We start from the raw sequence: 26,299 nt of genomic DNA, 5'->3' as shown, positions 1-26,299 counted from the left end.
AAAATAATCTGTTCTCAGTTTATTCTTATAGAGATGAAGACGTTTAGCTGGTAGCTCGAACTATGCCACTAACTCATTGTGTGTTCTTGGATGAGTCATGTAATTTCTCTGTCTGAAGAAAGATGAGGAAAGAAAGCAATATTTTTTCCTTTATTCATGAGCTTTGCCCTCTGGCACCTCCAGCATCGTATACAGGTAATTGCTTCAGCCTGCCTTATTCTTCTCTATCATCACTATTGTATTATATTTTCCACTAATATCCTGAACTAAATCAAAATAGTAATAAGAGCTACTTCCCTTTAGGAAGTCATTCCAGACTTACCCAACAAGATTTTAACTATCCCATTAGTATTATGTTAATCTTTGTATAGTTTAATGCAGTGAGATATTTTATGTCAGAAGACTACATCCTAGCTCATATTTTCTGCTTAAAATAAAGATAATTAGGAATTTCACGTATTGTGCTTTTGTGACATCTTAAGGATAAATATGTGAAGGCCTCTACCAGGACCAACATAGTTAGTATTTTCCATCCTTAAATGGGCCTAGAAAGTGGAAGATGTCTGATATTTAAATAAACATATTTAATAATTAATGTTGAAAATTTTGAGATATGAAAAAAATAAACTCAGAACAGTTGCTAAATAACAGCATGACTTTTGACCTAGCTAATTGCTTTTCCATGGGTATTTTGTTGTGGTTGTTGTTGTTCAGTCATTTCAGTCAGCCAACCCCTTGTCTTATTGGGGCTTTTCTTGGCAAAAATATTGGAGTGGTTTGCCATTTCCTTCTCTAGCTCATTTTACAGATGAGAAAACTGAGGCAAATAATGTTAAGTGACTTTCCCAGGGTCACACAGTAAGTGTGTAAAGCTGGATCTGAAATCAGGTCTTCCTGACTCTAGGCATAGCACTGTATCCAGTGTGCCACCTGCCCATGTGCTTTTATCATGTATTTCTATTTACACACAGAGATATATGCACAACCCCCACCCCACCCCCCCCAAAAAAAACCCAGGAAACTCTTGATGACACAATTTGCTATAGATCAGAACTCTGTAGAAGGATTATTTTGAACCCAGAAAATGGTAGAGTCACTAAAGCATTTAAAGGATCTAATTATTAAGATAATTACACCTCTAAAGTAGTTTTATTGCATGAACTCTGAAGACAGCATTTTGTAGGAATTTGAATTTATTTTGGATAATGGGATCATTGATTTAGAACAGAATAGATCCTTAAAAACATTTGGTTGGAACCTCCCATTTGCACATGAGGAACTGAAATCCCCCAAATCAGTCCAATATCACACTGATATTAAGCAACAGAGGCAGAATTTGATCCTAGATCCTTAGATTTTAATTGTTTCTGATTTTCACATATTTGTATGGCACATCATAGTTTTCTCTTTTGTATTTAATTTTTTCTTAATTACATGTAAACAAAAATATTTAACATTCAATTTTTAAAATGTTGAATTGCAAATTTCTCCTTTTCTCATTCCCCACTCCTTCAGAAAGTAAATAATATGATAGAGATTTTACATGTGCAGAAAGGCAAAACATTTCCATATTATCCATATTGCAAAAATAAAATGCAGACGAGAAAACAAGAATAATAAAATTTTTGAATGCATAATTTTGCATTTAGACATCATCAGTTCTTTCTTTGGAAGTGGATAGAATTTTTCATCATAAATCATTTGGAATTGTCTTGGATCATTGTATTACTGTGAATAGCTAAATGGATTACAGTTGATTATCATACAATATTGCTATTACTGTGTACAGTGTTCTTCTGGTCATACTCATTTCACTTTGCACCAGTTCATACAAGTCTTCCCAAGTTTTTTTCAAACTGTCCTACTGTAGCAGCAAGCACCCCACCATACCCAGGGTATGCCAACAGGGGTTCTTAGATCTGCTTTTCTAAAGGAAAGCAACTCAAAATGCGTTAACAGTCTTGCTTTAATCAATCATAAGTCATTTATCAAGTTCAGAAGAAAAAGATCAGCACCCTGAACTTCAGAGAATACCAACAAGTTACAAGCAGAAGTTTCAAGAAGACAGAGAAACAGATCAAGCAAACAGGTCACCAACTGTTCAACAATTAGATCCATACCTAGTCAGTTACCAGAGAGGGAAGCATCAACATCTGGGTTTTTCAAAGCCAGAGGCTCAATGGCTGCCCAGAGTCTCATCTGGTCAAATCACATAACTCTTCTCAAAGTGAGCCCCAAAACAAAGCCTCACATCAGGGTTTATACATCCTTCTCCTGGCTCAGATAATGTAAAAACCCTCTTGACCCACTGCCCAATCACAAAGTATCTCCTGAAAAAAAAGCCTCCTGCCACAGGCTACAGGTGCACTTAAGTCTATCAAAGGGCCTAGGGGCAAGGAAGATCTTAAATTCACATTCCCATAACACCTGCTAATCATTTCTTATAGCACAATAGTATTGCATCACAATCATAAACAACTTATTCAGCCATTACCCAATTGATGGGCATCCCTTCACTTTCCAATTCCTTGCCACAACAAAAAGAGCTGCTATAAATAACTTTGTACACACATGTCTTTTTCCTTTTCTTTAGGGTACACACCTAGCAGAGGTATTGCTGGGTGAAAGGGTATAAAAGGGGTGCCTAGGTGGTGCAGTGTATACAGCACTAGACCTGGAGTCAGGAGATCTGAGTTCAAATTTGGCCTCAGACACTTAACACTTACTACCCATGTGACCTTGAACAAGTCACTTAACCCCAATTGCCCTGCCTTCCCGTTTTCCAAAAAAAGAAAGAGAGACAGAAAGAAAGGAAAGAAAGAAAGAAAGAAAGAAAGAAAGAAAGAAAGAAAGAAAGAAAGAAAGAAAGAAAGAAAGAAAGAAAGAAAGAAAGAAAGAAAGAAAGAAAGAAAGAAAGAAAGAAAGAAAGAAAGAAAAGAAGGAAGGAAGGAAGGAAGACAGAAAGGAAGAAAGAAAGAAAGGAAGAAAGAAAGAAAGAAAGAAAGAAAGAAAGAAAGAAAGAAAGAAAGAAAGAAAGAAAGAAAGAAAGAAAGAAAGAAAGAAAGAAAGAAAGATGTAATCAAAATTATTCATTTTATATTCCAAAATTCACTCTATCACTCTTTTGGTCACAAATTCTCCCCTTTTCTATAAAACTGACAAATAAAGTATTCCATGCTCTCCTAATTTGCTTATGATATCACATTTTATGTTTAAATCATGTTCCCATTATGACTTTATCTTAATATATAGAATCTGATGTTCGTCTATTCCTGATTTCTACCAAACTGTTTTCCAAATTTCCCAACATTTTTTTTGTCCAATAGTGAATTATTTTCCTAAAATCTTGGATCTTTGGGTTTATCAAAGACTAGATCACTATGGTTATTTACTTCTGTGTAGTGTGTACAGAATCTATTCCAAACTTTATAGTTTTCAAAATACTGTTTTATACATTGTCAGAGCTGACCCACTAAGTAGATAGGGTAGTTCTACTTTTAGGTATATTCATTCATTCCATCATTCATTTAAGTGTTTATTTATATATTAACCATTCATTAATTCATTTCAGCCCCATTTTACCTATGAGAAAAAAAAACAGGCTTTAGCATAGCTATCTTGTTTAAACTCATACAAGTAGTAAATTATATATTAGTACTAGTATTAGAATTAGAATTCTGGTTTTCTGCCTCCAGTCCAGGTCTAATTATACTCTAATATTCAACTCCTATGTCAGAATTTCTTAAATTAGGGTCCACAGCCTTTAAAAACAGATTTTAATAATTGTTTTTCAACACAATTGGCTTCGTTTTTAATCTTATGTCTTTAAGTTTATGCATTAAAAACATTATTCTGAAAAGGGTCAGTAAGTGTTACCAGATTGCCAAAGTGGTACCTACCATAAGAATAAGAAACTTGCTTTAACTAAATGCCATTTGATAAATTTCAGTATTACTATTTAAAAATAAATGTGTTTTTATTAACATTCTCTTTATCCTTAATGAAATGTTAGTTTTTTAAAATTAGGCTTTCTTAGAAATACATTTTTCAGTCATGCTTCTGTGATTTATTATTATATGTTCACTATTTTGTTTTGTTATAGACAGCAATTCCCATAATATTTGAGAAATATTATTCAATAAATTAGATAATGACTATATTCCATGGTTTTTTAACATTTCACATACATTTTTAATAATTTATGTCTTTTTATTTACTTTTAGTTTACAACAGTTTCACAATCTTTTAAGTTTCAAATTTTTTCCCCCTCACTCTCCACCACCAGCCGTCCCATAGTGGTATGTAATCAAATATAGGTTCTACAAGTACCCTCACATGGAACATTAGTCATGTTGTAAAGGATTATAGCCACTGGCTGAACAATGAGAAAGAAGGGATAAAAAAAACCCACAAACGAGAGAAAGCAAATAGTTTGCTTCGATCAGAAGTCTCTATAGTTCTTTCTCTGGTTATGGATATCCCTTACCATCATGAGTCTTTTGTAGTTGTCTTCTAAACTTGCATTGCTTAAATGAGTCCAGTCTCTCAGAATCAGTCGTCACACATATGATGTATCTGTTATTGTGTACAAAATCCTCCTGGCTCTGTTCTCCTCACTCAGCATCAGTTTGTATAAGTCTTTCCAAGTTATTATGAAGTCCGTCTGTTCCTCATTTCTTATAGCACAATAGTATTCCATCATATTCATATACCACAACTTGTTTAGCTATTCCCCAATTGATGGGCATCCCCTTGACTTCCAATTCTGTACCACCACAAAAAAAAGTTGCTAAAAATATTTTCGTACATACAGGTATTTTTCCCACTTTTGTGATTTCTTTGGGATGTAGCACCAGAAATGGTATTGCTGGGTGACTTATATATAGAGCTTTGGGAATAGTTCCAAATTACTCTCAAGAATGGTTGGATTAGTTCACAACTCCATCAACAATGCATTAGTGTTGCAATTTTTCCACATCCTCTCCGGCATTTATCATTTTCCTTTTTTGTCATCTTAGCCAATCTGACCAGTGAGATGTGGTACCTCAGAGTTGTTTTGATTTGTATTTCTCTAGTCAACAGTGATTTAGAGCATTTTTTCATATGCTTATAAATGTCTTTAATTTCATCCTCTGAAAACTGTTCATATTCTTTGACCATTTATCACTTGGGGAATGACTTGTATTCCTATAGATTTGACTCAATTCTCTATACATTTTAGAAATGAGGCCTTTTTCAGAAGCACTGTTTGTAAAAATTCTTTCGCAATTTCCCACTTCCTTCCTAATCTTGGTTACATTGATTTTTTTGTACAAAATTTTCAATTTAATGTAATCAAAATTATCCATTTTGCATTTCATAATGCTCTCTAACACTTGTTTGGTCATAAAATCTTCCCTTCTCCATAAATCTAACAGGTAAACTATCCCTTGCTCTCCCAGATTACTTACAGTATCAGCATTTATACCTAGATCATGCACCCATTTAGACTTGATTTTGGTATATAGTGTAATATACTGATCTATACCCAATTTTTTCCATATTATTTTCTAGTTTTTCCAGCAGGTTTTGTCAAATACTGAGTTCTTATTCCAGAAGCTGGGGTCTTTGCGTTTATCAAACAGTAGATTACTATAGTCATTGACTGCCGTGTCTCAAGTACTTAATCTATTCCACTGATCCACTACTCTATTCTTCAGCCAGTACTAAATGGTTTTGATGACTGCTGCTTTATAATACAGATTGAAATCTAGTATGACTAGGCCTCCTTCCCTATCATTTCTTTTCATTAATTCCCCTGATATTCTGGACCTTTTTGTTTTTCCAGATGAATTTTGCTACTATTTTTTCTAGCTCTATAAGAAAAGTTTTTGGTAGACTGATTGGTATGGCACTAAATATGTAATTAATTTAGGTAAAATTGTCATTTTTATTGTATTAGCTCGACCTAGCCATGGGCAACTGATGTTTTTCCAATGATTTAAATGTGACTTTGTGTGAAAACTGTTTGATAATTGTGTTCATATAGGTCCTGGGTTCATTTTGGCAGGTAGAATGCCAAATATTTTATAATATCTACAATAACTTTATTTTTTTTTTGCTTTTTGGAGGGCAATTGGGGTTAAGTGATTTGCTCAAAGTCATATGGCTAGGGTTTTTTTTTTATGTGTGTTCTGTGTCTGAGACCAGATTTGAACTCAGGTCCTCCTGACTCCAGGGCTGGTGCTCTATTCACTGCACCACCTAGCCACCCCTACAATAAATTTAAATGAAATTTCTCTTTCTATCTCTTGTTGGATTTCATTAGAAATATCTAGGAATACTGAGGATTTATGTGGGTTTACTTTATATCCTGCAACTTTGCTAAACTTATTTATTATCTCAAGTAGGTTTTTTACTTGATTCTCTAAGTATATCATCATATCATCTGCAAAGAATGACAGTGTAGTCTCTTCTTTGCCTAATCTGATTCCTTCAATTTCTCATATATTTTTAAAATGTGTCAAGTCAAAGGCACTGAGTTTTGATGTTCTTCCTCTTTGTTTCCCTTACCCCAGAATTTTATGTGATATTGAGCTAAATGGAAAGAGTTTTACATTCGAGATTTTATGAAATTGGCATTCTGGTGAGTAATCCCATCTATAATGCATCACTCTTGGTGGGGTGTAGATCATAGTTGTTTGTGTTCTTGATATGGCATTCTCAGCCTTCTCAGTGGGAGAGTCCCTATGTTTTTCGCTGAAGCTATAAATCAGTGTGTCTGGTCAGCATGACACTATTGTGAAGGTTGTATGTACAAGATTTGGACTTTGAGTAAAGACTCCTGGCACTCAGCAGGGGAGAACAGATTGACTTTGCTGTCATAGTTGTGTAATGGTAACAGACATTCAGGAGTTAGGGGGAGCAACTGGGTACAAATGTCTATGACAAGAGGAAAAAAAGTCATAAAATTTTAACTGATATCTCTTGGTTCCCTTATAAGAAACTGTGTCCTACCTATACCTCAAAGTAAAGCAGGGACAACTTGCTGCAGCTGAATTCCTACTACCCCATCTTTCTTTTGCACCCAGCTCTGAACTCTTAACCTCAACTACCTCTTCAGAAACTGCATCCAGTATATAGAATTACGGAGAAAAGGAACTTCCTGTGGAGATGTTTAACTAGTAAATGAACTCATCCACCATTCTTTTCTGTGAGCTACCCACTACTCTTACTAGTATGCATGATGTTCCAAAAATGATGTTTTCTGGCTTCCCCGTGCTTTTCTCTTTTCCTGCTTTTTTATCCTGCTTATTTTCCTTCTGGGATTTTCTTTTCCCCCTCCTCATTCTTTATTGTACCTACACATCTTCTGGAATATAGTACCATTGAGATGCTATCCCTGTTAAGTCCTCCAGTTTATTTAGTGCTCTGGATTTTGTGATAGTCAAGAGACTAGTTCAAAGTCCCAAAACATTCCCTTGTTATGGAGCTGAGGGGATTCTGTCATTCTAAGTGTCTAAGAAGTTACTTCCTTCTATACAGCAATCCAGGGAGTGCCACTTCTCTAAATAGTCTTTGAATAATAAAAAGACCTCATATTTATATACAGCTTTGTAGTTTGTGAAGACCTCTACATAAATTATCTCATTTAAGCCTCACAACAATCTTGTGAAGTAGGTGTTGTTATTAACCCCATTTTACAGAAGAGGAAACCTGGTTTCAGAGAGATTAAAGCCTTGCCCAGGCTCCCACAGCAAATAAGTATCTAAGGAGATGTTTCATCTTACGTCCTGCTTACTTGAAGTCCAACACTTTGGCTATTACACAACCTCTCTCTCACTTTGAAGAGACATGATGTAGCATAAGGTAAATAAATAGCAATTTGAAGGTAAAAGACCTGAATCTGTTACTAAATAGTTAGAGTGGTTTGGATCAATTTATTAAACACCTGCCTTTGCCTCAATGTTCTTCATCTGTTCCCCTATGCAACAATTCTCCCCCTCCTCATATTCATTTTCCAGACTTTCTTCAAGTTCCAGCTAAAAATCTTACCTTCTATAAGAAGCTTTAGCCAATCACTCTTAATTTTAGTACTTCCTCTGTTATTCTTTCCAATTTCTCCTGTATGGTTTTTTGTACACAGTTGTTTCTATATTATTTCCTTCATTAGACTATGAGTTCCTTGAAAGGAGGAACTACTTCCTTTCTTTATAACTGTACTACTAAGCACAGTGCCAGACACATAGTGGGTGTTCACTAAATGCTTATTGACAAACTGATTGATCTGCAAAATGAAATTAATGATAAGAGAAGTGAAAGTATCTTTCCAAGTGAAAGTGATGTGGCATTTTGCCTGATCCTCTTCTTAGTTCTTTTCTCCCACTTTCTTGTGCCATAATGTAATTATATACAACTCTTTGAGAACAGGGTATATAATAATAGTAGCCAGTCTTCATAAAGTGCTCTAAAGTTTGCAAAGTGCATTTGCCTGTATTAAATTATTTGATTGTCAAACCAACTTTGTGAAGATAGGTGATATCATTAGCCCCATTTTACAGATGAGGAAACTGAAGTAGATAAAGCTTAAGTGACCAATAGTTAGGGAGAATTTTAGGAAGGATTTCAACTCAGGTCTCCCTGCATCCAAGTGTATCTACTGCACCACCTAACTACCCATGAGAATTGTGAGAAGTAGAATAGAGTAAGAGATGGGGCATTGAACTACCATTTAGGAAAATCTAAGTACATATCCCTTCTCAGATACTTACTAGCTTTGAGGCCCTGGAATATTCGTCTAATATTTCTGGGCCTCAGCTTTCTCATCTGTGAAATGAGGGGTTTGGACTTGGTAGTCTATTAGCTCCATTCCTTCTCTAAATCTATGAACTTATAATGCAAATCTATGTCTCTCTATAGATTAGCACATTTTAAATGCTTAATAAAAGTTTGTTGAGGGCATGGGTGGGAATCAATTATGTTGGGATGATCTAAATAAACTTAAGGTGTTAGAAAATGGAATGAGTTGAGTGAAAGAAGAAGGACAAGGAAGAATGAGGAAATTATTTCACATAAAAGAGGCACACAAAGAAGAACTTTAAAAATGGAAGGAAAATGGTGGGGTGAAGTGAGCAACATTTGAACCTTGCTCTAATCAGAATTAGTTAAAAAATAGAAGAACACACCCACACACACACACACACACACACACACACACACACACACACACAGAAAATCTATCTTACCCAACAGGGAAGTAAGAGAAAAGAAGGGTAAGAAAAAGAGTTGGGAAAGCTGATAAAATGAAAGGTGGAGTAAGGGAGGTGGTGGTAGAAAGCTAAACAGACTTTAGACGGGGGACAGATGAAGGAGAAAGTAGGGATAAATAGAAGAGAATAGGATAGAGGGAAATGCAGTTAATATTCATAACTATTAATATGAATGGCATGAACTCACATATAAAACAAAAGTAGATCACAGAATGGATTAGAAACCGGAATTCAATAATATGATGTTTATAAGAAGAATACTTGCAAAAGAAAAAAAAAGTTAAAATAAGGGGCTGTAGCAGAACCTATTGTTCTTTAGCTGAAGTAAAAAAAGGCAGATGTAGCAATCATGTACTTGGGCAAAGCAAAAGCAAAACTAGACTAAATTAAAAATGATAATCAATAAAACTACATTTTTCTAAAATATAACAGACAATGAAGTAATATGAATACAAAATATAGAGGCACCAAATAGTGAAACATTCAAATTCTTACAGGAAAATTTAGATGAGTTATAGGAGAAAATACATAGTAAAACTGTATTAGTGGGATTGGGATACCTCAAGTTTCTCCTCTCAGAAATTGATAAATCTAACCATAGGATAAATAAGAATGGATTTAAGGAGATAAATAGTGTTTTTTTAAAGGTAAACCTGAAATACCTCTGGAAAAAATTAATGGGAAAAGAAATAAGTATACCTTTTTTTCCCTCTACAATATCTTCACAAAAATTGATTATGTATTAGAACATAGAAACCTCACAAATACAAAAAAAGCAGAAATTTTAAATGCACTTTTTAAGACTGTAATAAAATTGTGCTCAATAAAGAGCCTTGAAAGCATATGTTAGAAATTAATTGCAAACTAAGCAATCTAATCCTAAAGGATGAGTGGCTTGAAGAACAAATTGAAGAATGATGAATAATTTCATTAAAGAGAATGACAACGATAATATAACACATCAAAATGTATAGGACAAAGCCAGAGAAGTACTCAGGGGGGAATGTATATATCTAAATATACACATCAATAAAACAGAAAAACAACAGATCAATAAATTGGGTGTGCAATTAGAAAAGTGGAAAATGAATTAAATAAAAATAGACAATTAAACACCAAATTGGAAATCCTAAAAATCAAAAGAAACTATTAAAATTGAAAGGATATAAAAATTGAAAATTTGACTTGAAAATTGAACTTAAAAAATTAGAAACTAGTTTATGAAAAAAATCTATAAAAGGATAAACTATTGCTAAATTTGATTCAAAAAAGGAAGGAAACTAATTTACCAGTATCAAACATGAAAAGGGTGAATTTGCCACAAATGAAGAGCAACAGAATCCCGAAAAGGATGATGTGAAACAATTTTCCAACCTAAGACAACTTAGAAGGATTAACAGTTATAACTTTGTCTAATGACTAATCATTTTCAAATAAGATAGAAAAAAGGAGACATGCTCAGTAAAGGCATTTTACTACAGTCATAAATGAATGAAAATAATTCAATCAACACTTACTACTTGCAAGTCACTTAGCTATGCTATAAGAAAGCAACTATGGAAGCAAAATGGTCCCTGCCCTCAAGGAGTTTACGCTCTAAAGAGGAAACACTACCTCTAGAGGAGTAACTAGGTCTGGGAAATCTGATAGCCATTGGAGCTGAAGAGCAATCATTTGACATGCCTTTTAAAAAAATAATGGCAATCATAATAGAGTTTCTGAAACAAGAGATGGGAAGTGGTTTATGGTACAGTTGTGGTACAGATGGGAGCAAGAAGATGGTTGTTGGGAAGCATGTTCTGGTGTCCTAGACCATCTTATAAAAAAAAGTAGACACTCCCCAATCAGATCAGCACAGCCTTGGGTCTATAATTCTGAGTTGGGTAGCATGGCAGAAAGATTGTGAAGGGGAAGCATGGCCTCATGACCTTTAGACTTAGTGGGCTCTCAATAATCAGGAAAACATGGCCCCAAAATTTTAAGACACTTTCTACCAAGGGATTTCAAATAAATGGTGAGGTATTCCATATTAATCTTTTTGCAGAAATCATTCATCTAATTAAAACAAATCAGGGAAGACTATACGGACATATTAAGTGCCAAGCTTTATGCTAGTGCTAGGAATACAAATATAAGCATAAAGACAGTCCTTTCCCTAAAAGAGCTTACATTTTAACAGGAGGAAAACAATACATAAAAGAAAGCTGGAAAAGTATGCAGAGTTGGTCATGAAAGTACCCAAAAGAACTGTAGAAAAAGTCTAGGGGAAGAATCAGGCATATAGACTGGAAAGAAATAAAAGAATCAGTAGTCTTATCATCCTCCTTAAAATGGAGGTTCTAGAAGAAACCAAATAATAAAAATTTGGAATTACAAGGGTGTAGGATACTTCAATCCGACCCCAAAGCACTGAAGAGCCTTCTAAATAAGATACACTATCACTTAAAAGAATCCCAAAATTTCACTTCGACAAGCCACACAAGAAAGACCAAGTGGATTAAGAAAACCTATTATCTAGACTATGATATTAAGTAGAATGGACTCTATGTGGTCTTTCATAGAAGTGGTCCATTAAATTGAGTGGATACCCATCAATTGGGAAATGGCTGAACAAGTTGTGGTATATGATTGTGATGGAGTATGATTGTGGTATAAGAAATGATGAGCCGGATGGTTTCAGAAACACCTGGAAAGATTTACATGACTTGATGCAAAGTGAACAGAACCAAAATACTGTACACAGTAGCAAATTTAATGGATTAACAACTGTGAAAGACAGTTATTCTGATCAAGATGGTGAATCAAGACAATTCCAAAAGACTTATGATGAAAAATGTTATTGACCTCCACAGGGAGAATTAATGAACTCTGGATGCAGATTGAAACATACTTTTTTTCCTTTTATTTTCTTGGTTTTGTGTATATTTTTTACATGGAAATATTTTTTGCATGACTTCACACTAACAATCAGTATCATAGTCCTTGCCTTTTAAGGGATAGAGGAGGGCTAGGGAGAGAGAGAAAACTTGAACTCAATATTCAAAAATGAATGTATTTTTAAATATAATTGGGAAATATTTTCAAAAACAAAAGAATGAAAATATATTTAAAATCTGGTTCATTATTAAAGATTTCTTGGAGATATATTGCAACTGGACTATGACATAGGCCCAGAACTGAACAGAAGGAGGGTAACAAAATGAAATTTTTTTGAGAAAATATATAGTCCTTTTTATTAATCTAAGCTTCTCTGTGAAAGAAATGCTCTTTTTAAAAGCATCAGTATTCTTTTTTTTAAGCATCAGTATGCTTCTGATAATCTGGTGATACTATATGACTGCAAGTCATGGAATCTAACAGTTACTAAACAACAAAAGTTAAGAGTGAACCATAAGGCAATCATGAGGCATATGATTGACTGTATAGACTATATATAACCAATCAAGATTAGTGTGAGAAAAATAGTGTAAAGGATTTCAACAGACAGATGCTTGGTCAGAAAAGAAGCTGGAATGGACATGTGGAAAGAGAAAGAGATAATTACTTACCAGTCCACCTGTTCCATTGGCATATATCTGATGTCAAGAGTCTTAGAAGGCCCTAGTTTAATGAGTGCATTTTCTTCTGGATATTAATGGAAGGATATGGCAAGGGTATAATCTATAAGAATAAAAGAAAATCACATGAAGGAGTTGAACAATGAATTTGTCCATCAAATATTTGTTTTTATTGCTGTTCAGTTGTGTTCATCTTTTGTGACTTCATGGACTATAGCTCTCCATAGGATTTTCTGGGCAAAGGCACTATAGTGATTTATAATTTCCTTTTCCAATAGATATAGTAGATCCTTTTATCAGACAATCAGAGGTTAAGCACCTTGGTTAGGATCACACAATTAGAAAGTGTCTGAGGCTGGATTTGAACTCAGGTCTTCCTGACTCTAGGCCCTGTACCCTATCCACTAAGCCACTAGCTGCCTCAAGGAAAAATTAGGACAAATTAAAAGAAATATTATCAAGCTTAGTGGGTAAATTTATATATTGGATTTATCACAACCACAAAATGTCTCTGGCAGAAAATATAAATACTCAAAAGGAATTGGAAAAAGATATGAATGGCTATTAAAAGAAGTAGAGCTATATCTAACCTTTAAGATTAAAATCAAGCAGGACAATAAATGATGCTAATTCAGAATTATGTACTTATTTATGCTTAGCAACCAATTTACTTTTTCTATTTCATTTAATCCTAGAAACAAAAGAATAAGAATAATGCAAGTATCATTATTCCCATTTTACTGCTAAGGAAAGTGACATTCAAAGAGGGTTATTGACTTGATTTCCACTCAACATGTTGTGGAATCAAATAATTAGGATTCAAGTATTAGGATCCTTAATCCAATTATTTTTTCCCATCATTCCATTAGGATCATATAGAAATTAATGGGCTTTCAGAAATTTTAAGAACACAAGAAGAAAGTAAAAGCACATAAGAAAGCATTCTGAAAACTTCCTCTTAAAGATCGCTTTTGCTGACATTTCTTACATTCTTGGGTCACTTACTGAAAACCAATGGCATTTCTTTTTGCTTTAGACTTTAGAATCCAGTTGTCCTAATCCTACAGCAGCTCTTTCCATGACATAGAACTGCCTATAGTCTTTCCAAATTCTTTGTGGTTTCTATTGGCAATGGAATATTACACAGATGAACCACATATCTAACTCATTAGGACAATTTTAACACTCCTAAATCCCCAGACTAAAGAGATTGACTGGTTGAGGATTCTGGCTGTTCACATTCAAATGTCATGTACCTTGTTTGACTTTAGAATTCCTATATTAAGCAATGTCACCAAGAGTCCCACTTTGCTTCAAGAATTATTTGTTGTGACAGATGAGATACCGTATAATCTGAAGGGAATTGAGGCAAGTACTGTACTCATTTGCATGTCAAAACCGCCAAAGCACTTCTTTCTCATTTTCTATTGACAAGGATTGTGTCTTTCTAATGACAGCTAGCTGAAAACTTTATGCATTGCATTGCCTTCTCTAAATGCCTTGCCTTCATATCACATGCATTCAAAACTTCCTTTTGAGTTTATATATAACACAAATAGTATTAATTAAGGCCTGTCCTGGGATTTTCTATTCTATGATGGGGTCTGAAATAAAGAGAAAAGAATCTCTTGGCCTTTCATTTCATTATTGTTAACTTCATTTGAAAACTTAGAAGAAGCCAGGGAAACCTGGAAACTTGCCCACCTATTTCATACTCAGAACCCCTGAGAAAATTGACTAGCTATATGTAAAAGTTCTTCCATGGAGAAACTTTTTTTAATTTTTTTAAGTGAAATTTAACCTGTGAACAATGAATATTTAATGTTACAATCTAAGATTCCTCAACAGGGAAAATCTGCCTTACCTGACAATTGCTGTGTGTGTGGGTGGACAGATAGGAAGGGATGTGAGGGATGTCACACATGTGAAGATAAAAATAAAGTCAATAACACTCACTGTTGTCTTGTAAAAAATATCTTAGTAACATTGGAGTTGTGCCAAATTCAGTATAAGGAATGACATTACAAAGAGAAAGTTCACAAAAGGAGTGGAAAATTCAAAAAGATGGGAAGAGAGGGATCACTTTGGTCATAGGGTGACTTTTACATTTATTCTGGCAACAAGGGACTTTTATTCTGTCAGCTTCCCAAACTGTTTACACTTTAAGGAAAAAAAAAACTAAACTGATATAAATGACTGATTCAACTATTTTTTTTTTAAATTAAGAATTAAGAATAGAGCACTGGCCCTGCAGTCAGAAGGACCTGATTTCAAATCTGGACTCAGACACTTGACACAAAACTAGCCTTGTGGCCTTGGGCAGGTAACTTAACCCCAATTGCCCTACCTTCCACTCAGCAAAAAAAAAAACAATAAATAAATAAAAATAAAAATAAATTAAATTAAATTAAAAAAGAATTAACTCTGGTTAGAGTACTGTACTAAGTGGTGAAGCAAAAGGAAAATGTAGATGTGATCAGTATTTATAAAGGCAACACTTGCATGTTGCATAAAGAGCTGTCCTTGAAGTCAGGAAGACATGGCATTGAGTTACACTTCTGTTCTTTGACTGTGTGACCCAGGAAAAGTCAATTGACTTTTCAAAGTCTCAGGAAATTCTCTTTTTTTCCCCCTAATTACATTTTATCTTTAATTTTAGTTTACATCATTCATTTCCACAAGATTTCGAGTTACAAATTTTCTCCCCATTTTTCCCCTACCCACAACCCCAAAAGAGTGATCCAACTGAATATCCCCTCCCCCTATCTGCTCTCTGCTATATCCTCCCTCATTCCCCCTCCGACTTTCCAGTAGGGCAAGATAGATTTCTATGCCCCAGTGCCTGTATATCTTATTTCCCAGTTGCATGTAAAAATATATATATATTAAACATTTGATTTTAAAACTGAATTCCAGATTATTTCCCTTCCTCTATCATCACTCCCTTTACTGGGAAGATAAGCAATTGAGTATATGTTGTACCTGTGTAGCTATGCGAAACATTTCCATTGTGAATATATTATGAAAGACTCTATTTCCCTCCATTCTATCCCGCCTCCCACTTGTTCTGTTCTCCTCTTTGACCCTGTCCCTTTTCAAAATGTGTGCTTCCAACTTCCTTCTCCCCCAACCTGCCCTCCCCTCCATTATCTCCCCTCTCATCCCCTTTCCCCCTACTCTCCTGTAGGGTGTGTGTATGTCATTCCCTCCCTAAATAAAATTCAATGAGAGTAAGGATGACTCATTCCTTTTTGCCTTCTTGTTCTTCCACTCCATTATAACAGTTTTCCCTTGCCTCTTCTATATGAGATAATTTACCCCATTCTGTCTCTCCCCATCTTCTCTTATTCTATTCCTCTCTCACCTCTCAATTTTACCTTTTAAGTATCATTCCTTCCTATTCAATTGGTCCTGTGTCCTCTGTCTATGTATACCCGTACACATATATACACACACTCACATATGGATTCATATACCCGTATAACTTGGTAAAGGAAGGAAAAAAAATGACCGAAGAAAACAAATCCTTAAAAAAGATACAATTGGCCAAATGGAAAAAAGAAAATACATTGAAAAAAAAAACAGCTCCAAAAAACAGTAGAATTGGCCAAATATAAAAGGAGGTACAAAAGTTAACTGAAGAAAATAATTCCTTAAAAAATAAAAGTGGGCAAGTGGAGGTGAATGAGTCTATAAGACATCAAGAATCAGTCCAACAAAATCAAAAGAATAAAAAAAATAGAAAATGTAAAATGTCTTATTGGAAATACAACTGATCTGGGAAACAGATCCAGGAGAGATAATTCAAGAATTATTGTACTACCTATAAGTCATAGTAAGAAAAAAAAAACTGGATGGCATTTTTCAAGAAATTAAAAAGAAAAACTGCATTGATTTTCTAGACCCAGAAGGTAAAATAATCACTGAAAGAATCTACCAATCACTTCAAAGAGATCCCAAAATGAAAACTCCAAGTCATACTGTAGCCAAATTACAGAACTCCCAGGTCAAGGAGAAAATTTAGCAATCAGCCAGAAAGAAAAAGTTCAAATATCAAAGAGCCACAGTGAGGATTACACAGAACGTAGCAGTTTCTACATTAAAGGAAATTAAAGCAATAATAATGAGCTATTTTGCCCTACTATGTGCCAACAAATATGACAATCTAAGTGAAATGGATAAAAATTTATAAAAGTACAAATTGTCCAAATTAGCAGAAAAGGAAATAAAAAATTCTAAAACCCTATTTAAAAAAAGAAATTGAATAAGTCATAAATGAGCTCCTTCAGAAAAAAATTCTTCAGGGCCAGATGGATTTACAGCTGAATTTTGCCAAACATTTAAAGAACAATTAATTCTAATACTATATAAACTATTTAGAAAATAAGGGGAGTACTACCAAATTCCTTTCATGTTGGAAATATGCTGCTGAGACCTAAACCAGAAAGAGCCAAAACAGAGAAAGAAAATCGTATACCAATTACCTTAATGACTATTAATGCAAGCATTTTAAATAAATAAAATATTATCAAAGAGATTAAACAAATTTATTACAAGAATAATATATTATGACTAAGTGGGATTTATACCAGGAATGTAGGACTGGTTCAATATTAGGAAAACTATCAGCAAACTTGACTATATCAATAACAAAAAAGAAGAGTATTTATCCTGTCTAGAAAAAAGTTAAGCCTCCTGACTTCCACTGTAGTAATATTTCTAATAAAATATGTAATTTCTAAAAAAAAATCCTTAAAATAAATGCATGTTTTATATATATATATATATATCCTGTCTAGACGTTATCAATAACAAACAGAAATCCTATCATTATCTCAATAGATTTGGGAAAAGCTTTTGGCAAAATACAGCACCCATTCCTATTTTTAAAAAAGCATAAGAATGAATGGAATTTTCCTTCAAATGATAAGTATCTATCTAAAACCATTAGGCAGCCTTATATGTAATGGGAAGAAGCTTTAAGCTTTCCAAATAATTTCAGGAGTGAAACAAGGATGCACATTATCACCACTGTTATTCAATATTATACTAGAAATGCTAGCTTTAGAAATGAGAAGAAAAAGACATTGAAGGAATTAGAATAGACAATGAGGAAACTAAACTATCACTCTTTGCAGATGATATGATGGTAAGCTTAGAGAATCCTAGAAAATCAACTTTTAAAAAGCTACTTACAACAATTAACAACTTTAGCAAAGTTGCAGAATGTAAAATAAACCCCACGTAAGTCATCAGCATTTCTATATATTACCAACAAATTCCAGCAGCAAGAGATAGAGAAATTCCATTTAAAATAACTCTAGATAATATAAAATATTTGGGAGTTCACCTGCCAAGAAAACCCAGGAAGTATATATATATGAACACAATTACACAATGTTTTTCATACAAATAAAGTCATATATAAATAATTGGAAAAATATCTTTTGTTGCTTATGGTTATGCAGAACTAATATAATAAAAATGATAATTCTACCTCAAGTAATTTATTTATTCAGTGCTATACCAATCAAGCTACCAAAAATATTTTTAGAACTAGAAAATAATTAAAAAATCATCTGGAAGAACAGGTCAAGAATATCAAGGGAAGGGGAAGCTAGGTGGTGCAGTGTATAGAGCACCAGCCCTGGAATCAGGAGGACTTGAGTTCAAATCAGGCCTCAGACTCTTAACACAAACACAAAACTAGCCATGTGACCTTGGGCAAGTCACTTAACCCCAACTGCCCTATCTTCCCACCTCCAATAAAAAGCAAAAAAAAAAAAAAATCAAGGGAATAAATGAAAAAAAATTGCAAAGGAAGGTGGCCTGTAGTTCTAAAACTATATTATAAAGCAGCAATCATCAAAACTATTTAGTACTGGCTAAGAAATAGAGTGGTGGATCAGTGGAATAGGTTAGGTACACAAGACACAGTAGTCAATGAGTATAGTGATCTACAGTTTGATAAACCCAAAGACTCCAGGGATAAGAACTCATTTTTTGGCAAAAGCTGCTGAAAAAACTGGAAAAGTGTATGGCAGAAATTAGGCATAGACCAACATCTCACATTGGGTATCTTGCTATTATTTAGTATATTAGCATATTATTAGCATACTAGCAGAGTATTCTCACTTTGTATTTCGGGTTGTTTTTTTTTCCTAATGGTTTTTTTTTCCCCCTTTTGTTCTGATTCTTCTTTCACAACATGACTAATATGGAAATTTGTTTAACATGAACATAATGTATAACCTATATCAGATTGCTTGCTTTCTTGGGGAGGGGAGAGGAAAAGGAATAAGGGAGAAAAATGTAGGACTCAAATCTTAAAGAAAGGAATATTGAAAACTATCTTTACTTGTAATTGGAAAACATAAATACTATTAAGTGAAAATACAAAGAGGTACATTGAAAGAGTTCTATACATTCTCAGGCGGGGGGCGGGGGAGGAGAGAATTGATGATGGTAGTCAGAGAACATTTCCCAAAAAATGGTTTAATGAGTTGATCTTTAAAGAATGTGTGGGAATTCAAGAAGAGGTGGGTGTTGACCTGGGGTGGGGAGGACATTCCAGGCATAGAAAATAGGCTTTTATGTTCCTTATATTAGATCCTTACTGATGTTTTGATCCTCCTTAAGGATCAGACGGAATAGGGCTATACATAGCCAGCAGGTGTTGGATATTTTATGGATATAATCTAATCTAAAAATGACAAGTTCTAACTTGTTGTATATGCCTGTTCTATGTCAAACCTTATATTGTGACTCTGGATATCTTTATTGGGCCTTTTTTCCTGACTTTGCAAATCAGTAACACTGCTGCTCAGTCTCTCTGATTGGTCTGCATTACTTTCCTTTCTCAATTTGTATTCTGTTTGCTTTGGCAACTCTCTTTGCTGTTCCTCCTATGTCTGCCTCCTTCACTACAGTTGGCATTATTGGGTTCTTAGGTATTTTAGCTGACAACAACTATACATATTAGATATAAGTATGCCATATACAAAGTAATGATGATAGCTAACATTTCTATAATGCTTTAAGGCTTACAAAGTGCTATATAAGTATCCTATTTTATCCTCCCAACAACCCTGGGAGGTTGACGCTATCATTATTCCTATTTTACAGTTTAGGGATTGATTATGAGTGAATAAATTAAGAACAAGTGGAAAATAGAACAAATTATATTATATGCATTCATTTTAGGATATTTTGAGAAATTATAAGTTTTATTAGAAAAATTACTAGAGTGGAAGTCAGGAGGTTTAATTTTTTCCTAGGCACTGCCACTTGCGAGTTTGTAATTTTGAGCATCCCTCTTGCATCTTTGCATCTCATTTCTTCATTTATAAAATGACAGGATAAATACCCTGGAGGTTGTACAAAAGTCTTACAGCAGGAAAACAAAGAGTAAGTCATCTATATGATATTCAAATCAAGTAGTAATGTAGACACAAGAAAACACAATAGTTATATTCTAAGTTGTATGGAACATCTGGCCAGAAGTCACGAAAAGAGTTAAAGTAGGGCCTTCTTAGGTGAGGGAGAAAAAGATTCAAGTAAATATTGATGAAGTAGGTATTATTTTAGTTAAATTAATGACAAGACATATAATTGGTACATAGGAAATTTTATTCTTTTAACTCATAGTGGGCAGTGTGGAATAAGTTGAAAGAACACTGGGCTTTAGGGGAAGAGAATAACTTTCAATAATTGTTGCCATACTTTTTTTAGGCATTTGATAGGTAAGACACTCTATCTGAATCTCAGTTCCCTTTCTTGTAAAATGTGAATAATATTTCTGAGTTATTTCATCATTTAAGGTATTTAAACTATGGGCTAACATCTCGATAAAGTTATATGTTCTCAAATCTCAGATGAGAAATATCTTCTTTGTGTGTTCCTTTCCTACCAGCTGTGCCTGGGATGCCCTAATTGCATAGAGCCATTCACCTGGTGGGAGCTTCCTGTGGTGCAGGCATGGTACCTAAGAGAAATTTAAAAGCCTCTCTGAGAACAGCTGTGCCTACAATCATTGTTCAGCAAAAGAAATAAAAATCAACTCAATAAATATTTACTGAATGCCTCATATAAACAAGACATTTTATGTGAAAAGATGGGGTCTGTAAAGAAGAGTAAGATATAACATATTTTTGGGGTCTTAATATTTCCTGTCTGTAACCTGTTTTGTTTGACTCCAGCCACGCACAGTCAAGAAATAGACATGTAAAAAGTTAAATTACGCTGGAATGTTTAAATATTATTTATTTATATGTTGTTATATAATATTTATGTATATTTTAAATGACCCAAATTTTATTTTATTTTTTTTTTGCTTTTTGGAGGGGGAAAGGCAGGGCAATTGGGGTTAAGTGACCCCCAAGGTCACATGACTAGTAAGTGTTAAGTGTCTGAGGCCAGATTTTAACTCAGGTCCTCCTGACTGCAGGGCTGCTACTCTATTCACTGTGCCACCTAGCCACCTCAAATGACACAATTAAAAAAAAATACACTAAAGGATTAAAAAAAGTAGATTTCCAGGGGGCTCTGAGTAAATTTTTTTTTCTTTTAGTAAAGAGGGCAAAAGGCCAAATAACTTTGGGAACCTCTGCCTCATTGTCAGGCCTACAGCTCATTGCACAACTATTGGTATAAGTACTAAGATCCCCTTACATTGAAGCAGGTCCTTCCCATTAGGGGCAGGTCTAAGGCACATGTGTACTTGTTTGTGAGCTGTTTTCCTCACTTTTGAAATTAAACTTCTGTTTGTCTCCTGACTCTAACCTGCTTTGTTTTGCTCCGGTCACCCACAGATCAGAGGTCTGTTCCAATCTGATTGATACCCTGTAAACTGCAAGTGCTAGTGTTCCTCTTAGCCCTGGAACTGTGACCCAGAACTGTGTATGGTCCTTGCTGCTGGGTCCTGTGCTCAGTGCCAGTTCTAGGTTCCCTGGAAATTCTTTTTGACCAGTTGTCTGACTCCCTTACTGTCTCTGGGCTGTGAGTTCTCAAAGCTCTTGCTGCTGTCATAGTCACCTCCAAGAACCATTGCTAGTGTTGCTGTCTCCTGCACTCCAGATCAGCCCACACCCCGCTATCACAGACCTCTTCACCAACTCTCTAAGTTGTTTTCTCTGGATAAATGTTTCATCCTGACCTTGCTGAATCTGTCCCCCAGAATTTGATTCAAGGCATTACTTTTAAATTTTTTGAAGGGGAAAGTTTGGAAAATTTGGCTGTGTTTCTGCCTCTCCTCTGACATATCAACTCTGTATCCCCCTCTCCTAGCATTTCAATTTATATGTTTGTCCCATTGAGGGTGTGTCTCTCCTTACCTATCTACATATACATGTATTTTATACACTCATATATATGTATACATATACATGTATATGCACATATATTGTATATGTGCATATATTCATATGTGTTTGTATGTGTGTGTATGTACATGTACTCTTCCTTCTGATTCCCATATTCCTTTTCCTCTTCCTTACTAATTGTGTAACCATTGAAAATCTTATTATGTTTACTGAGCTTTAGGCAACTCTCTCAAACCTTACTGTAAGTTATGGATGAGTTGTGATTTGCTTTAGTAAGTGGTCTTCTATAATGGCAAGCACAGAAGCAGTTCACACCTTGTTTCAGCTATTGAATTATCACCTTGTTCAGTTTCTTTTGAGCCTTGTTTCAAGTCTGTTAAGAAACAGAACATGTGATCCCCACAACTTGGGAACCCTAGAATTTATGGACTCCTGCAACAAGAAGGGTCGGAGCTAATGACCATATATAAGGAGAGACCCAGCAAAACTGAGAAGGGGACTCTTGTGGTGGCAGAGTAAAGAAGGAGAACACTTGTGGCATCCTGGCACTATTTGTCTGCTGTCTGTGTTGATGTTTGTTTGTGACACTTTGTACAGAAGCCCTGGGACTTTGCTGGAAGCCCTGAAAGAGGATTTTTTGTTTGTATGATCACAGAAGTCCTGGAGGGGGGTTTTGGAGGTCCTAGGACTTTAGTGATGATTTGTGCTGACATCTTGGACCTTGTTTGTGGTCTGTGTTGATTTCTATGTTAATGATTTGTTTTAAGTTCTCAAACTTTGTTGGTGGGTATGAGTTGATTTCACAGGCAGAGAGTGAATCTTATGATGATGATGCCAGCAATGTGCATGAATATTATTGTGGCTCTGTCAAGCTTTGTCTTCCAGAAACAGGAACTGTGAAAGACTTGAGGTGGACTGGACATTGTGAACTTCAATATGAATTGGAACTGGATGAAGAACTGGACAAGCAGCTGGACAAGGAACTGGGAGCTGCCTCCCTTTGAACCCAGTTGAAAGTTGAATAGATTCAGACAGGATCTGAGACCATGGAAAGGGAACCATGGAAGCTGAGAGCCAGCCTCAACTCAAGATGAAAGAAGACTTTACTTGGATACTGTGTACTGACAGATTATGATTTATGGTGACCTGGGGTGGGGAACTTTGACTTTTGTACTTTGTGATTGAATTAAGGACTTTGTGATTGACTAAATGAATGTACTTTGCTTAAAGCTAAGTGACCACTCTGATGAAAACTACATGGCCATTTTAGTGTTAAGTTTTTAAGTTGTGAACATTGTGAATGAATGTACTTTGTTTTTTGTGAATGTTTTGCTCTGATTTGTTTTTGAATAAATAGAGAGTTCACTCTACGGTGTAATCAGAACCTTGAAGCTGTTCATAGCAGCAGTCCTCTGGAAAGCTGCTGATGTGTGGCTTTATATCTTCCCATAACAATCAAATCACTAAATCACAGGCTTTTGATATTTGGGAATTTTAAATATTAAGTAGGCTTTATAAGAGTTAATGCAAATATACTGTTACAGTCACAATTAATATCTAAAGCAAAAAAGGCCTTTCAACCATCTCAGGGGTAGAGCATTGCAATTGACATCACTTTGTAATAGACTTGGATATCATCTTGGAGGATGTCTCAGTTTACTTTTTAACAGATTTTTTGTCTTCACTCAGTCATGGTCAGTTGATGGAGGCAGCATTAAACAAATTAAGAGGCTTAGTGAATACTTCTTAGTTCTTAAATCTTGATGACACCAGAAAGGTTGTTTTGATTTATAGCAAATATAAGTTCAATTTAAACAAATTCATAAAAATAGTTTCTGAAATAACAACTTATAAATCAGCATTTCCTTTCAGAAATGAGAAGACTTGGAAAGCTAATTTTCAAAAATTCACTTTAGATTTACAGGGAAAAATAGATAATCTATTGTATTTAGATCTCAAAAAAATAAAATAGTCAACAATCAAATTAATTTCCTGCCTTTTTCCCTCTAAATATTTACTAATTTTAAGTGATTTTTTTAAGTGAATAGGATAATTTAAGGATTTTTTTCCAGAAACTTATATAAAAATGATTCTCAGATTAAAAATATGTTTTCTTGGAATCAAGCATTTTATTCAATCCTCTTATTTCTTTCTAGTCTCTTGATAAATGTGGGGTTTGTTACTTTCCTAAATGAGTTCAAAATATGCATGACAGCACAAGAACACTTAAAGTAGAGGCATTTTGCCCCATCAACATTTCTAAGTTTCTTTTGTTCCTGTAATCTCAGATGTTACCCTCTAAAACTGTCCTTGGAGGGTAAAAGGGGTGAATTGGGGCAAGGTGTTGTGTGAGATAGGATATACTTTGTTCACCACTTTTGATTCATGATTCCCATCCAGTTCATCTGAATGGAGTTTCAAAGTTGATACAGTGAATTAGGAAATAGATTATGAACCTTTTTTCATTATCTCCCTCAGTCTGATTTGTGTACATACAAAAATTTCTGGTAGTGAATAAAAATTGAATAATTATCTTTTGGGATGGGGAAAAATGTGACAGATCTTGGTATTAGAAGCTTCTGCTGGACTAAAACCTGTGGTCTAATGAAGGAGCTCAAAGATAAATCTCCACAGGAATTTGGGGAAGTGACTCTTTAATCAAAGCAGCTTCAGCAGAAGTCAATGAGAATGCTTTTACATTTTTATGTGTACTCATAAAATGGCTACATACATATGGCTGTTAAATACACATACTTTAACAGTTTATCTTAAATTGATTAGCTTGGTATCACAGAAATGATTGATTAGCTTTTATCTTTTGGTAAGAATGAGAAATCATTTTTTTAAGTGGCAAGCTTATCAGCCTCAGTGGCTATTTGAGGAAGCACAGATCTTTAAATGGATAACAGCATGCTAATTGTACTACTGAAATTGCAAGTGTTTTGTGACTGCAGAGATGTTATTATTAACAAACATTTATGGAGTATGAACAGCATTTCAGGTGTCATATAAAACAGACTAATGGATGTTCCCTTTCCAATCCACCATTATTTTGCTTTAGGGTAGGGAGGGAGTAGATGGTTCTGAGCAGTTCGGTACAGTCATGCAGATGTTTTCAAAAAATGTTTAAAGTTTAATGGGAGGGTGAGTCTGTTTTTAAGTAAACGGTGTTTTCCCTTCTAATAAGTCTTAGGAAAATGTCTCTAACATATAACAAAAACTTTATTAATGTTGATTAGTCATAGCTTCCTTTGTAAGTTTACCATAGCAACTCTTTATTATTATTAGCTATGAGGTTCTTGTTTGTGACATTAGATGACACCAGTTCAATTAATGGAGATCGTCCAGGAAATAAGAAAGTTACTAGCATTATAATCAAGTGCTGGTTAATGTGCCACAATAGTCATATTTCCTTTTCTTACAGGTCATCAATAGCAACTCCAAATTAATAAACAACAGGGATTTAGTTTTCAGTAAATTTAATTAAGCTGGTCCTTATCTATTTTCAAAATGGCTTAGCTATGTTTGAAAGACCTGGAGCAACAGTTACAGAATAACACAGCTAGCTAAATTGTTCTAATCCCTAGCTAAATGAAATAGAGACAAAATTAACAAGTACTCAGAAAAAAATTAGGATTTAAAATATTTTTGTGTGATTTTAATGTTGAAAATGGGAAAAGGCAACTAACCATTTTTCTGTTCCTAAATATTTTAATATTTGCTCTGTGTAAAAAAAAATCCTCAGTAACATATTAACCTATCAAGCAGCATGGGGGAAAATAGCCATAATAATGCTGTACCTGTATTATGTTTTGACTTTTCAAAAATATTTGCAAATATATATATATATATATATATATATACATATATATATATAGTCTCACATAAGTAGTACTTATTTCCATTATGATATATTGAATCAATCGATCTCCAAAATTTAAAAAAATTTCATTTATCCCTTGAAACAATATGTGATATTCTAAGCCTTACCTGAATATATGACTCTCATCTTCATTTTCAAGAAAGATTAAGCATTCTTAACTTAAAAAAAATACCATTTGCTAGGATTTAATTATGATTTTCATCATGGATGTTAATAGAGGGATGAGTGCAAAGCAACAAATTGAAATTCCTTAGTTAAAAATTGTAAAGGAAAATAATGAGGGGCTGGTAC

The sequence above is a fragment of the Petaurus breviceps genome, unplaced genomic scaffold, assembly GCF_028583685.1.
Source record: "Petaurus breviceps papuanus isolate PSGF00001 unplaced genomic scaffold, PetGlider_PUasm1.0 91133, whole genome shotgun sequence".
NCBI classification, from domain to species: Eukaryota; Metazoa; Chordata; class Mammalia; order Diprotodontia; family Petauridae; genus Petaurus; species Petaurus breviceps.
Note: the sequence above shows the minus strand (reverse complement) of the source record.